Source organism: Coenobita brevimanus, chromosome 65 (assembly GCF_032717465.1).
Source record: "Coenobita brevimanus isolate Jiangsu-jjx chromosome 65, ASM3271746v2, whole genome shotgun sequence".
NCBI lineage: Eukaryota > Metazoa > Arthropoda > Malacostraca > Decapoda > Coenobitidae > Coenobita > Coenobita brevimanus.
Window position 1 is genome coordinate 16,264,623 of NC_137018.1, and position 13,076 is coordinate 16,277,698.

Genomic DNA, 13,076 nt, shown 5'->3' on the forward strand with positions numbered 1-13,076 from the left:
AACGTCCTCTACCCTTACATATAATTAATTTTGGAACTAAATATCATATGCAACCTTTGACGTGTCTGTGGCCACAGACACTCCCTGTATACAGTCACCATCACCACCAGATAATTGTGCATAAAAATAAATAAATTTGATGTCAGTGCACATGGCTGGATATAGTTACGATATCTCTCTTAAAATTTCAGAAGGAAAATAAAATCATACCCAAACTCCCAAAATATATGTGTCAATTTTACCGACATTGGTAAAGCCAAAGCAACAAGAAAAGCCTTATTAAGTAGTCCAGTGGCCTCCTGCCTCTTAAAAACCTCTTGCAGTCTTCCCGGCAGCGAGGAATCAATATTGTTGATGGTTTGCTGGTTTCGTCTGAACAGCTCCCATTTGTCCGTGGTGTGCTGGAGAAGGCGGGCCGGTGTCCTCTCGTTCTCTGGCTCCCACGCGTTGACAATCTGTGCCCACACAGTCTGGATGGTTCTGCACTAATGTTTGATTTGTCACGTCAGTATATTTCTCTCACAAGCCAGCAATTGATATCACCACCTATCTAAAGCTTGTTATCAGACGCCGCTATACAAGATACAATGGAGCATTACCTTTACCTTTTATCGAAGCGCCCGTCATGTGACGTTAGCGGCCATGGAGTGCCATCTTCCTCTATCCTCAGCTATCCTGATTAACTCCACATTCCTGATTCTTTCTTGTAAATCGCTTCTTATACAATCCATATACTTTAATCATTGTTTTCCTCTTGCTCTTCTTCCCTCTATTCTTCCAAGTAAACAGTCATTTTCAAGTTCTATTACTCTTATAACATGTCCCAAAAATTCCATGTCTTTTCCTTATAGTCTTCACCGTTTCTCTTTCCACTCCTGCCCTTCTCAGAACTTCTTCATTTGTTACTTTTTCTATCCATGATATTCGCATCATTCTTCTCAATAACCATACCTCATCTGCTTGTAATCTTTCTCTCATTTTCTTCTTTACTGTCCACCTTTCGCACCCGTATAGTAGCGTCGACCAGACAAAAAATTTCAACATTGTTATTCATGTCCTCATATCCATAGTTATGTTAGTTAAAAGTTTTCTCATTCGTCCGAAAGCTCCTTTAGCAATACCAGTTCTTACAATTTCCTTCTCACTTCCTCCGTTATCTGATATAACAGCACCCAAGTATTGGAAACTTCATTGCAGCAGTATCTACCGAATAATGATTCTTTTATCATGCCCTGAAAGAAAGATATTAGACAAATAATGTGACCACCAACCACTTCGCATTTCATTCTCCCTCCCCTACCTCCAAATGTCGCCAAAAAAGGTCAGGTATGTTGATGTATTTCATGAGTGAAACAATGTTTATATTGCCTATATTACTGTGTGAAAACCAATATTCTCTCGTACTACATATAAATTCGTACCAAATAAATAAACAAATACCGTTTATGAGTGGTGTGGAATGGTTACACTCCCACAGAACTCGTTTTCTTTGGAGCCAGCCTGATAGAAGACACAGTAAGGTGAGGAGGTATTGCTACCTGTATCGAGTATTTTAAACCTCAGGTGAGCGATTTATGATTTTTCGACGTTTCTCACCAAAAGCGGAGGTTTGAGCCAATTTTTTTTTTTTTTTTTCCAAAAATGGTCGGGATTGGGGGGAGTCAGTGGTGGAAAAGTGGTCGGGATGGGGCGGGTTAATAATTAATGACAGAGCAGGTTAATCTAGCACAAAATAAACTCTTCTTATAATACACACACACACACACACACACACACACACATTTACATGCACCTGAACACATAAAATGCAAAACACACACAGTCACATACATGTATATGCACATGTACACTTAATTTGCAAAACACACACACACACACACACACACACACACACACACACACACACACACGTACAATATGATATGTACTTGAATATACACACACGAAATCTTATACACACTCGTGTGCTCGCTGGCACCGCACTTTTAGTCAGGATGTTTTTACATCAATATGTATTGTATTCTTTAGCATCAATGTGCCATATCTTCAGGAAAAATACTGTACGATTATTTGCAATGAAATATTCCCTTACGTTTTCTTTCTCATATAATATACAAAATGAGTTATGGCGACGACACTGCTCTTCGTATAACAGTTTCAGTCAACCAGATCCTTCCTAAATTCGTTCCCCCTTATTATATGTTGACGAACGTATCAGTATCCAAAAAACTATTATTTTTACCAGCCCCGATAATGAAGCTGGTATTGTTTTCAGTTCGTCTCTCTGTCTGTGTGTCTGTTAGCGCAACAACTTCGCAGGCGCTCAAGATATCATGACAATATTTTACTGGTGTGTAGTAGAGGGGAAAAAAATTATCAAAAGTTCAAAATTGGTGAAAGTTGGTAAAAGTCTGTGTCTGTTACCACGATAACTTTGCAACCGCTCAAGAAATCACCAAAAAATTTTACAGGTGTGTAGTAGGGATGAAAAGCTCCTACGAGGTCGAAATTGGTGAAAGTAGGTCAAGGTCATATTCCGAGCAGCGCTAGAAATGTATCCGCTCGAGGCTGGTGTGATTCCCCTCTTAAGGGGGCTTGTAGTTTATATACAGTATATATATATATATATATATATATATATATATATATATATATATATGTGTGTGTGTGTGTGTGTGTGTGTGTGTGTGTGTGTGGAGAGAGAGAGAGAGAGAGAGAGAGAGAGTGAAAGTAAATGAGAATGGCTTCAGATGTAAGCCTTAATATTATTTTTAGAGACCCAGTAAGTTTGATGAAAGATGAACGAGTAGTTTTCTCTTTTGCAGCGAAGTGTGATGTACAGTAACTTTTATTTCGCGATGGAGAAGAAATGATCTTTTTTTCTGCAAGTAAAATCAGTAACTGTTATTGTACTTAAAGGTACTACGCCTAGTCACTTGTGTTTTTTTTTTTTTTCTTTCTTAACCACCTTCACAAATTATTGTATACTGGAGTTTAACTCTCTTCCGCTTGAACTGTCGTGTGGGTGTTTACCTACACGAACCAACCAATAAGTAAGAAATTTTATTCTCCATTTATAGGATATATTATACAAGAAGTTGATACCAAGCTCAACATGTTTTTCATAAATAAAAATATACGAGAGCTTGTTATTCAGAACATGTGAGATTGGTATTTTATGAATCGGCAGAGCTACATGTATTGAGGCGTTGTTCCTTTTCTGGCCAATAGATTTATTACATCTGCTGGATGCATCATGGACCAGGCAACACATCGGGGTAGCTCTAGGTGGACAGATTATCGGAATATGAGACAGCGGCCTAAGTGCATGGGCCATAGGTCAAGGTTTGATTTCATCTACGGCAATCGCTATACATATTACAAAATGGGAGATGACTGGAGCTAGAGTACCATGAGCTTGGGTATGTATGAGAATATGCTCAAGTTTTAACTTGTAGTATGGTAAAACACACACACACACACACACACACACACACACACACACACACATATCAACTGCTAAGCCTACTTGCACACTACAGAAGATTCATATTTCTTGCTGGGTTGCAATCACGGAGGAGACACGGAATATTAACTCTTATGAGGGGAACACGAAACCAGTTTAATAAGCTTGCTTGGTCAACAGATGGCACTGCGTTCGCCGGTGTGTCTGTTTGTTTACATAAACTGACAGGTGGGATGCGAGGGGGCGTGGCGGTACTATAGTCGCGGTGCACGACTCTGAGGTTGTCATTATCGTACCCTGGCAACCTGTCATTCAAAAGTGCGTCCGATTTCGTATTATATTATACACGAATCATATCATTATGCAGGAATATATTATACACGAATATTATTATACACGAACATATTATACACGAATCACATGCGTCTCATATTATACACGAAATCAGACGCACATTTGAATAGTAGGTTGCCAGGGCACGATGATAACAACCTCAGAGTTGCGCGCTGCGACAAGTAAACATGGCTCCCATAGCTGGACACCGCTGTGTTATTTGTGGCAAAAACTGTCGGACTGGCACTGAACTACGGTTTCTTTTATCGCCAAAGGGCAAAGGAGGTGCATAAAATAATGATATAATTAGTTACAGGTAAACCAATATAACACAGTCACTAATGTAGTTGTAAAGTAGGTGGTCACAACAGCTGAAATTAGGCATCGGCACGTACACCCAACATAGAAATCTGTTGGGAAATGCTATGATTCATTACACATCTTGTAAAGGATACGTTGGGCATTGGTATGGGACACATGAACTTGTTGATGTACTATCTGAAAAGGTCCGCCCTCCGGGCAGACTTTTTCGGCTAGCTCCGGCAGAAGGTTGATGGGACTTCGGCCAATATACCTAATGTAACTTTTCAACATACAATTTAGCCTACTAAATTGTGTACCAAAACACTCCCTGGATCATGCTGATTCAGAATATGTATCAAATGTGGGGGTAGAGCCTGAGGGAGCCGAGTTTATAGGTAACAAACATTCAAACACTCGCCTTTATTATTATAGATAGTGCAACCGCTACATACGCAACGTAGCATATTATTTGTCTTCCCTCAGGCGACAGTATTTATTGACAATATGCTAATAATGATAATATTTTTTATGTTGTGAGAAAAAATATTGAAGATCTGAATCATCTATCGATGAAAGATATTACAACAATAACGGGAGATCGCTATTACGTGCAGGTAGGAACCACGTAATGCAATACAAATTTCCCTAAAACACACGAGGAATGAGGTTATAGAAAGAGAGAGAGAGAGAAAAAAAAAAAGGGAGAAATGGAGTTCCCCCAAGCTAAGCCCTGTATTGGACTATATAGCCCCGCTAGGGTTACAGGAGGGAGCTACCCCTCCCGGCACGGCAGCCCGGGCGAGGCTCGAACTTGCAATCCCCCGATCACAAGTCCAGCGCGCTACCACTTTGCTACCGCGCCCCCCAGAGAGAGAGAAAGAGAGAGAGAGAGAGAGAGATCATATCTATCTATCTATCTATATAATTATATATATATTATACACACACCGTATCTCTCTCTCTCTCTCTATCTATCTATATAATTATATATATATTATACACACACCGTATTATCTATCTATCTATCTACCTACCTACCTATCTATCTATCTATATATATATATATAGTGTGTGTGTGTGTGTGTGTGTGTGTGAGAGAGAGAGAGAGAGAGAGAGAGAGAGAGAGAGAGAGAGAGACCACATAACAAAGGGTCAGGTAATTGATTTGATTTAATTTGATTAATTTATTACGCCTGAAGGCGACAAACCTAGTACAGTGCCATGCGGCCATATGTGTGAGTACAGGGGAACCCGTGCCACGCAGGACACGCTGTCTAGCTATAACAAATTAACACCGACCAAAGTGTGGATGACGCATGAGAATAACATCTAGGTTATCATCTCCCAACAAATAAATGTCCACTAATGTGAGTCCATATTGTATTAAATCAGAGACAAGTGGACATTGCAGGCAATAATCGTCAAGGGTGTTGGCATTGGGTGCATCACACAGCTTACAGGAGGAGGAATGAGGTGCGTTGCCTGCCCCGGCCACCTGCCACACAGGTCGGTAGCCCAGTCTGAGGCGGGCACACACCACGATATGTCGACAAACCATAAGTCCACTGCGACGATACCTATGTGGACGAGAGAGAAAGTGGTCATAATGTTGGACAGACGCACTGTGAGCCCCTCTCAGCATTTCTACGGTGGAGAATAGTGGAGCGAGCTGTTCTGCGTATTATCTCCTTCTAGCAAATGGGGGAGGCATTAGTAGCATCCACAGTGGGCGGATCCAGTCCACAGGCAATCCTTGAAAGGAGGTCAGTGGTGTTGTGGGCTGTGAGACCAGTATGAGAGGGAATCCACAGAAAGTGCACCATCAGCGAACGATCATGGGCAGTGGCCATTGATGGAGTATGCTCATAACGAGGTGCTGATATGCAGGCCTGGGAAAGGAGAGGGGATGGAGGGCCGGCTGTGAGTCACAGATGATCAAGCTGCTATTGTTCGTCCGTATTCATAAAGTAACTGCATCCAGGAGTCCATGTAGTTCGCAATACGTAGAGCTCGAAACAAGTGAAGGAAACGTTGCAGATCTGCTGGGGAATTTGAGTGAATGCAGATGTCATCAGCATAGCAAGTAACTGGTTCCAGGGGTGTCAGGAAGAAGGGTGAGTAGACAATGTATGAGGATATTAAACAAAAAAGGACTAAGGACACCACTTTGTGGAGTACCAAGCTCGAAATCCTTAGCAGTGCTATATGCGCCCTTAAAAAGAACACGAGAGGACCTATTAGTCAGGTAACCACGGATCCGTTGCAGTAGGTTTCCCTTAACTCCAAAATGCACTAGCTGGTTAAGGATGATGTCTCTGTTGGCGACATCAAATGCACTCTGTAAATCAATGAAAGCCACTACACTGGTGGGGGATAGGAGGGTGTACAGCTCCATGAGGCAGTGATATGTCCCTCGCTGTGGTAAAAAGCCGTGCAGTCAGGGCGAGAGCTTGTTCTGCCTAAACAAAAGTCTTGTAAGGAAGATGCGTTCTAGTACTTTACTGAAGCAGAAGGTGAGGGAAACAGGTCGGAATTTATCAATGTCAGGTTTAGGCATAGGCACGATTGTACTGCAGGTCCAGGCTTGTGGCACGTATCCCAGACGGATGCAAAGGTTGAACAGCTGGAGGAGGGGATTACCAGGAACTTTCAGGAGGACACGGAGGACAGAAAAAGTGATGCCATCATCACCTGGAGCCATTACCCTACCCCTGGCGAGGACCCCTCAGTTATAGCCACACCATCCTCTTCGTCTGTCCTCAGTAAAGCGGCGGTGAGACGGAGTGCACGAAAGTTTTCCTGGGTGGAGAGCACGTCCTATATGTGTGCGGGATGGGCGTAAACCGTGACTGTGCAGACCAGGTATCTACAAGATCCTGTGCATACTGTTCTGAACTGTGGTGGAGGACACTAAGGGGCTACTTCTTGACAACCTTGTTGATAAGGCACTACATGGAACCAACAGTCGTTTGATGGTTGATGCTATCGGTAAGTTTATGCCACGAATTGCAGTGCTGGAGAGCAACTAGATCATCCCTCAGCAATCAATACCAATGGAGACTCTCGGGGGAAGGTCGTCTTTGAAAGGCAAAATCATACTCCACCGCCTTCCTCTCTGCCTGAGCGATGCGATTATCCAGTGTCCAGGTGTGGGCACCATGATGGCACGTAATGTGGGGCCTGCTGACGTAATGGGTTTAGAAGTCATGTGTGGAGCTGACAAGTGATGAATATGACTTTTTGGGACAATGAAGGTCGAACGTGGGAAGAAAGTTGGTCATATAGGAGATGTATGTAGGGCAGTACTTGGGTGGGATTGCAATGCGAGTGCGTCTGTGTATAGGAGAAGGTGTAGCAGGGAGGGAATAATGAAGGCTGAGAGCAATGTGATCAGAGAAGAGCGTAGGGATAGATGAACACCTGACCCAGGACGCCACAAGGCCGGATGTAAGGACGTGATCTAGTGTGCCTCCTCAAGAGTGTGGCCCCACTGGTGTCCCTGTGGGTGGGCTAATTACGACGAATATATTTAAGAAGTTTAGTGTCGTTACGGTTAACGGTGGCAGAAAGGTTCCCCAAAGCAGGGTGTCGGGCATTATAATCCTCCATGTATATCATGCCACGGATGGTGGGAGCCGAGAGAGCAGCTGTATTCAACCTGCCTGGTGCAGAGTACACGTTGCACAACCGAATTGTGTCGCTTCCAATGGTGACCTCAAGAAGCTGGAAGGTTTTCTCGTCGTCTACAGAGCTTTGGAGGAAACAGTGTTGGATGGAGGAGTGGACATATGTGACCAGTCCATTCCTAACTCGATGGACGTAAGAAACATAACCACTGAGAGAAGGTGCCTTTACCCCGAGTAGTGCACAGCCAACAAAGGATCCCTGAATGAAAATGATATCCAGGTGGAGACTGTATACTGTACCTATCTTTTGAGTGCGGTAAGCTTAGACCGATTAGTAACACCACAGGCGTTCCAAAAGATGACATGCAGTTGTGCCATGTTACCGAACTTTGCCATGAAGCTTGTGGGGGCCAGATGAGGAAATGGTGGTGGTATGAGAAGTGCTACATGGCGTGCCACGAGGGGAAGACTCCCTGGGGGGGGCATTCAGTCGTCCAGTGGGAGTAACAATGGAGTCCAGCTTCTCTGTAAGGGTGGTGACAGTCGTAATAATGACTTGTTGTAATTCAACCAGGGAATTTAATGTTGTCTCAAGTGTGGCTTGCTTGCTAACCAAGCCATCAATGCGGGCTTCTATTACATCAAAACGTGTCGTAAGCGAGCTAATCCAAGTCCTGAGAGTGGCAACAGCATCGCAAAGTTCAGTGACTGCAGCTGAGTCCAAACCGATAGTGGAGGCAGGGGGAGCAGCAGCGCAGAGTGGTGGTGGTGGTGGTGATGCTAGTGGAGCCCCACCCTTAGCAACAGCGGCAGGGTTAGCCTGGCATCTAGTGCAGCCATGCCAAATCTTAACCCATTCTTGATGACCTCAGGGACATTTCCAGTTCAAGGTATCTGGAGGTGGCGGGTTGGGTTGCATTGAGGCTGTATCAGAAGCAGGTGGAGGGGGTCAGTGAGGACACGTCCGAGAGTCGTGTTGGCCAGAGCACCATGCACACCGTTCTGGCGCAGAGCAATACCGGGAGATGTGACCAATGCCCCAGCATTGAAAGCGCCACAGTTGCTCGTCCTTCATCTTGTGAAACTCACAAGATGGGAGGCAGAGAAGCTAGCTGAAGGTGACAATTGGTGGTGGTGGGTGAGGAAGGTTCCAGGTGACTACCAGCCGGTTGATAGGAGTGCCATTCTGCTGGAATGGCAGAGTAGATACCTGGCAGTTCCTTGGCTAAGTTGGTATCAGTTCAGACAGGATAACCTGTAAGGAGGTAAGTAGGAAACCTGCGGGGCCTCTCAGGTAAGTCTTGAATTTCCAAAGAAAGGGATAGAAACTCTCCTTTAGTTACGCTATCTACGATGTCCCTGCGACATCTGGAGATGTAGACAAAACGGGAAGTGAGTGCAGACATCTTGACCTTCACATGGGTGCGGTTAAGGTGAAAAGCACGGTTGACCTCAGACAACCATCGAAGTTTGATGTCCACAGTTGGGTTGAATAAAAGCTTGATGTAGTCAGCCCTGGGCACGAACGCTGGATGCGTAGAGGCAGGAAGCAACGGCGAAACTTGGGGTTATTGAACAAGCTGCAGGAGGCGAGGAGTGTTGGACCCAAGGGCGGTTGCCCTCTGCAGAGGACCAGAAGTCTCCTGCCACTTGGAGGATTTGGCAGCAGGGGATGAAGGCTCACTGTTGCTGTCCGAGGTGTTATGCACGGGGCGCTTGGCAAAGGAAGATGCCTGGCCTACGAGGTGAGATCCGGCAGGTACAGATAGTGCTAATTCTGTAGCTACTTCCCCAGGTAGCGAGACATTGCTACTACTTTCTGGTAGCTGTGGCCAGTCACTCTGAGTCATTTCATCCTTGTCACTCAGCGCCAGGTCAGCTTCAAGGTCCCCGAGGGTGGCAGGGCTCGAGTATTCCATGCTGCACACCTAGGCAGGTAGCAGGGTGAGAGGGACGTCAGCATCCGCCAGCACGACACAACAGACCAATGGTAGCAGGGAATGTGGTGTGACGCGTCCATGACATCACACAGGTCATACTGCCCATGTGCAGAAACGAGAAAACCCGACCAGGGAGGCCCCATCTGCCGTACTGAATTTTCCCCCAAAACTACAGGCTAAGTCCAAACACCAGAAAAACACAACCAACGGTGAAGTAAGCACTAGACCTTTATGTTGCTCCCTGCAATGACAGAAGGGTGTTGGAAGGCAAGGACCAGCAGAAAAAACAGGAATATGAGCCGCACACAGCAGTGATTTGTTTATGTCCGGCCCTCTTATGAAGAAGCAAGGGTCAGGTAGGACTATAGCAAATAGATCAGCATATACATTAAACGTAGTGTGAAGATAACAACGAAAAAATGATAATACTAGAATAAATGTTCATATCGAATAACTGGGGCTAACACGACGAGTGGTGGTGGACTCGAGTGTATGGGCATATATAAATCATAACGATATGGAGCACTATTAATACCTGAACTTCATTACAACAATCATGTTTATTTTACTCTTGCTACTCCCATGCGAATTTCATCAAGGTTTAAGTCACTTCTCCACACCAGACCTCTGAACTGCCGGTTTTCACGAGAAAACATGTGACTTTCCAAAGTATAGGATATTATGAAGAGGTTAAAACTGACTTGTGATGTTCTACCTGTATACATATGTGTATGTTAAATATAGAGATGGGTAGACAGGATAGATACATACCCTTCTACACACAAGTCATCCCCTAATACTTATTATTCAGGGTGCACTGAACAGCTTCGTCCTTCAACATCGCATACCTGAAGACAAAGTTTTTGGAGTAGCTCAACAATAGCCACACGTTGTCTGCAACAATCATCTCCGTGGAGAATATTTCTCTGCAACCGGTAGACTTGTTACTATGGCTTTCCCCCTACCACCAGTAATAAGTACAGTATATGTTGCAACCCCTGACCGAATATTTACTCATCTGAATGATATTTTTAGCATTTTATAATCTGTGCATTTATATAGAGAATATCAATAAATCACGTATATAAAATATACCCATATTATAGTAAACTGACCCCTTCCATAAGTCATAATTGCTTGTTGTGGAATACCATTAATAATCCAAATATATCGGTAGTATTGCCAACCCAGTCACTGAACTAAGAAGTAATATATCGTCTGCCACTGTACCCTACCAATGGGTCACTATCACATTCTAGAATACATTCATCTTACCCAGACACAGCCAATTAATAAGTAATCTTGCTTCATCTAGGTGATAATGGCCTTGGCTGCTTGAGATGCCATATAATAAATCATATAGAGGAACTTGGGGAGGTGAAAATTGTGGATGATATGCCTTTAACGTATAATCTATTATATAAGGATGATTTTTAAACAAATGGCCTACGTAACTGTGTTGCAAGTTGTGCAAAGCTACACCCCAAACATTTGTGGAATTTATGTATGGATAAATGTTTCACATAGTAACTGCTATTGTCCTTACGTATTAGGGCTAACGGTATAGTGTATATTAATTGGCCCCACCTCCGCAGGGGTTACGGCTATCGATGATCAACCAGTGCATCCCGCTACTACTGGTGAACATTGTCACTCCATTGACGACCTTCCAGTTACTGTTGTACACTCGGCAAGATTTCCGACTGGACCACCTGGTTGCGGAATTTAGCTAACGCGGCAACAGCTCGCGCCTGTGTGTGTGTGTGTGTGTGTGTGTGTGTGTGTGTGTGTGTGTGTGTACATGGCCGACAATTTTTCGAATCACTAAGCTTCATCCTCTAAATTATATTTTGTGGCCATTGTATTATGATATGATGATTGGGATAGTGGGTTGTGCAGTAGGCTATACTATTTATAGTCTCAGTAAAACAAAATAATTATCTTGCCTTGTAGCGTGAACCACGATACAGGTTGAGTTGTGGTTCAGAAACAGAGGGCAAGTTCACCCAGAAATGGCGCGATGTAGGGGGAAGTTTAGCGTATGGGAATGAGAGGCCAACAGTTATATATTCTTAGTCATTACAGTATAGTTATTAAGGTGTCAATGATATCCAGTATTCTAAATAATAATAAACCTATTTATTTTTATTATCTTTATATAGATCCGATTACACACCGGGATACCTCATCCCTATTTTTCTTTTTTTTTTTTTTGAAAGATTCCCTGCACATATAGTGCAGGCCGGGCCATACATTAGCCCGGTCAGTGGTGTATGGGCTGATTAAAAAAGAGTAAGTGGGGAGAACAGGACCTGGGGAATGCCCAGCACACACGTCCTGTCTCCTGACTTTGTGGTGTGTGGTGCCTCATCCCTAGTTAACGGAAAACTGCAGCCCGCTCCACCGCCTCAACTCTCACCCTCTCTGCTGGCTAGCAGTACACACACACACACACACACACACACACACACACACACACACACACACACACATTATCAGTTTGTGCCAATGAGTAATGATGCTGCATTTAGTATGTTTACCTAAAATTTAATAGTGTCATAATACAAGTGCAATACATAACCACATCACATTACAGATTACGTTAACCAGTAATCAATACTTATTTGCATAGTTTATGTTTCAGTAACAGTCATGGGATAGCCATACCCACAGTGATATTTTCGTTAATGCTAAAGTTAATCATGTGTTCATTGGTGGATACCAGTTAGAGGAGAAATGGCCACTGACACCTCCAATCCTCATAGCTACGGCGGTGAGTTGTAGTGTCACTGCAGAGGTTCCTGTTCCTCCAGTTATGTCAATAATTAAAGATAACATACTGATGAAGAGCCATTTCTTATGAAAAATACAAACAGTCTATGTGGAACTCTCAGAATGAATTTATGAAGCATATTCTGGGAGCTTTCCAGCTCTCACGCACCAGTCACAGTCTTGGTCCCTTGTTTTCAGTATGACAGCCTGACTGTGCAAAGTTAATTAACACGCTATTAATATTAGTTCTATGTTATTATTTACATTCGGAACAACAAAATTCAAAGCAGGATTTCATTCAGTACACAGAATGACTAATACAGTATGTGTGTGTGCGTGTGGGTGTGGGACAATACGTGTGGTGGGGGTGGGGGCGTTATAGTGAGTATGAAATGTGTGTCATAATGGTAATATGGGTGTGTGCATACGTGGCTAAGGACGTCCAAGACTGATATGTAATCTTTGCCTTTAACACTTGATGACACACACATCAGTATTTATTTAGGTTCTATTTATAAGTTTGTAGCATGTTACATTATTATATTATTATGATTATGTTTTGGGGGTGAAAACTGAAACACCATATAAAGACAAACACTGAAGTATTATAATATTGTAATATGGACTCCATATTAC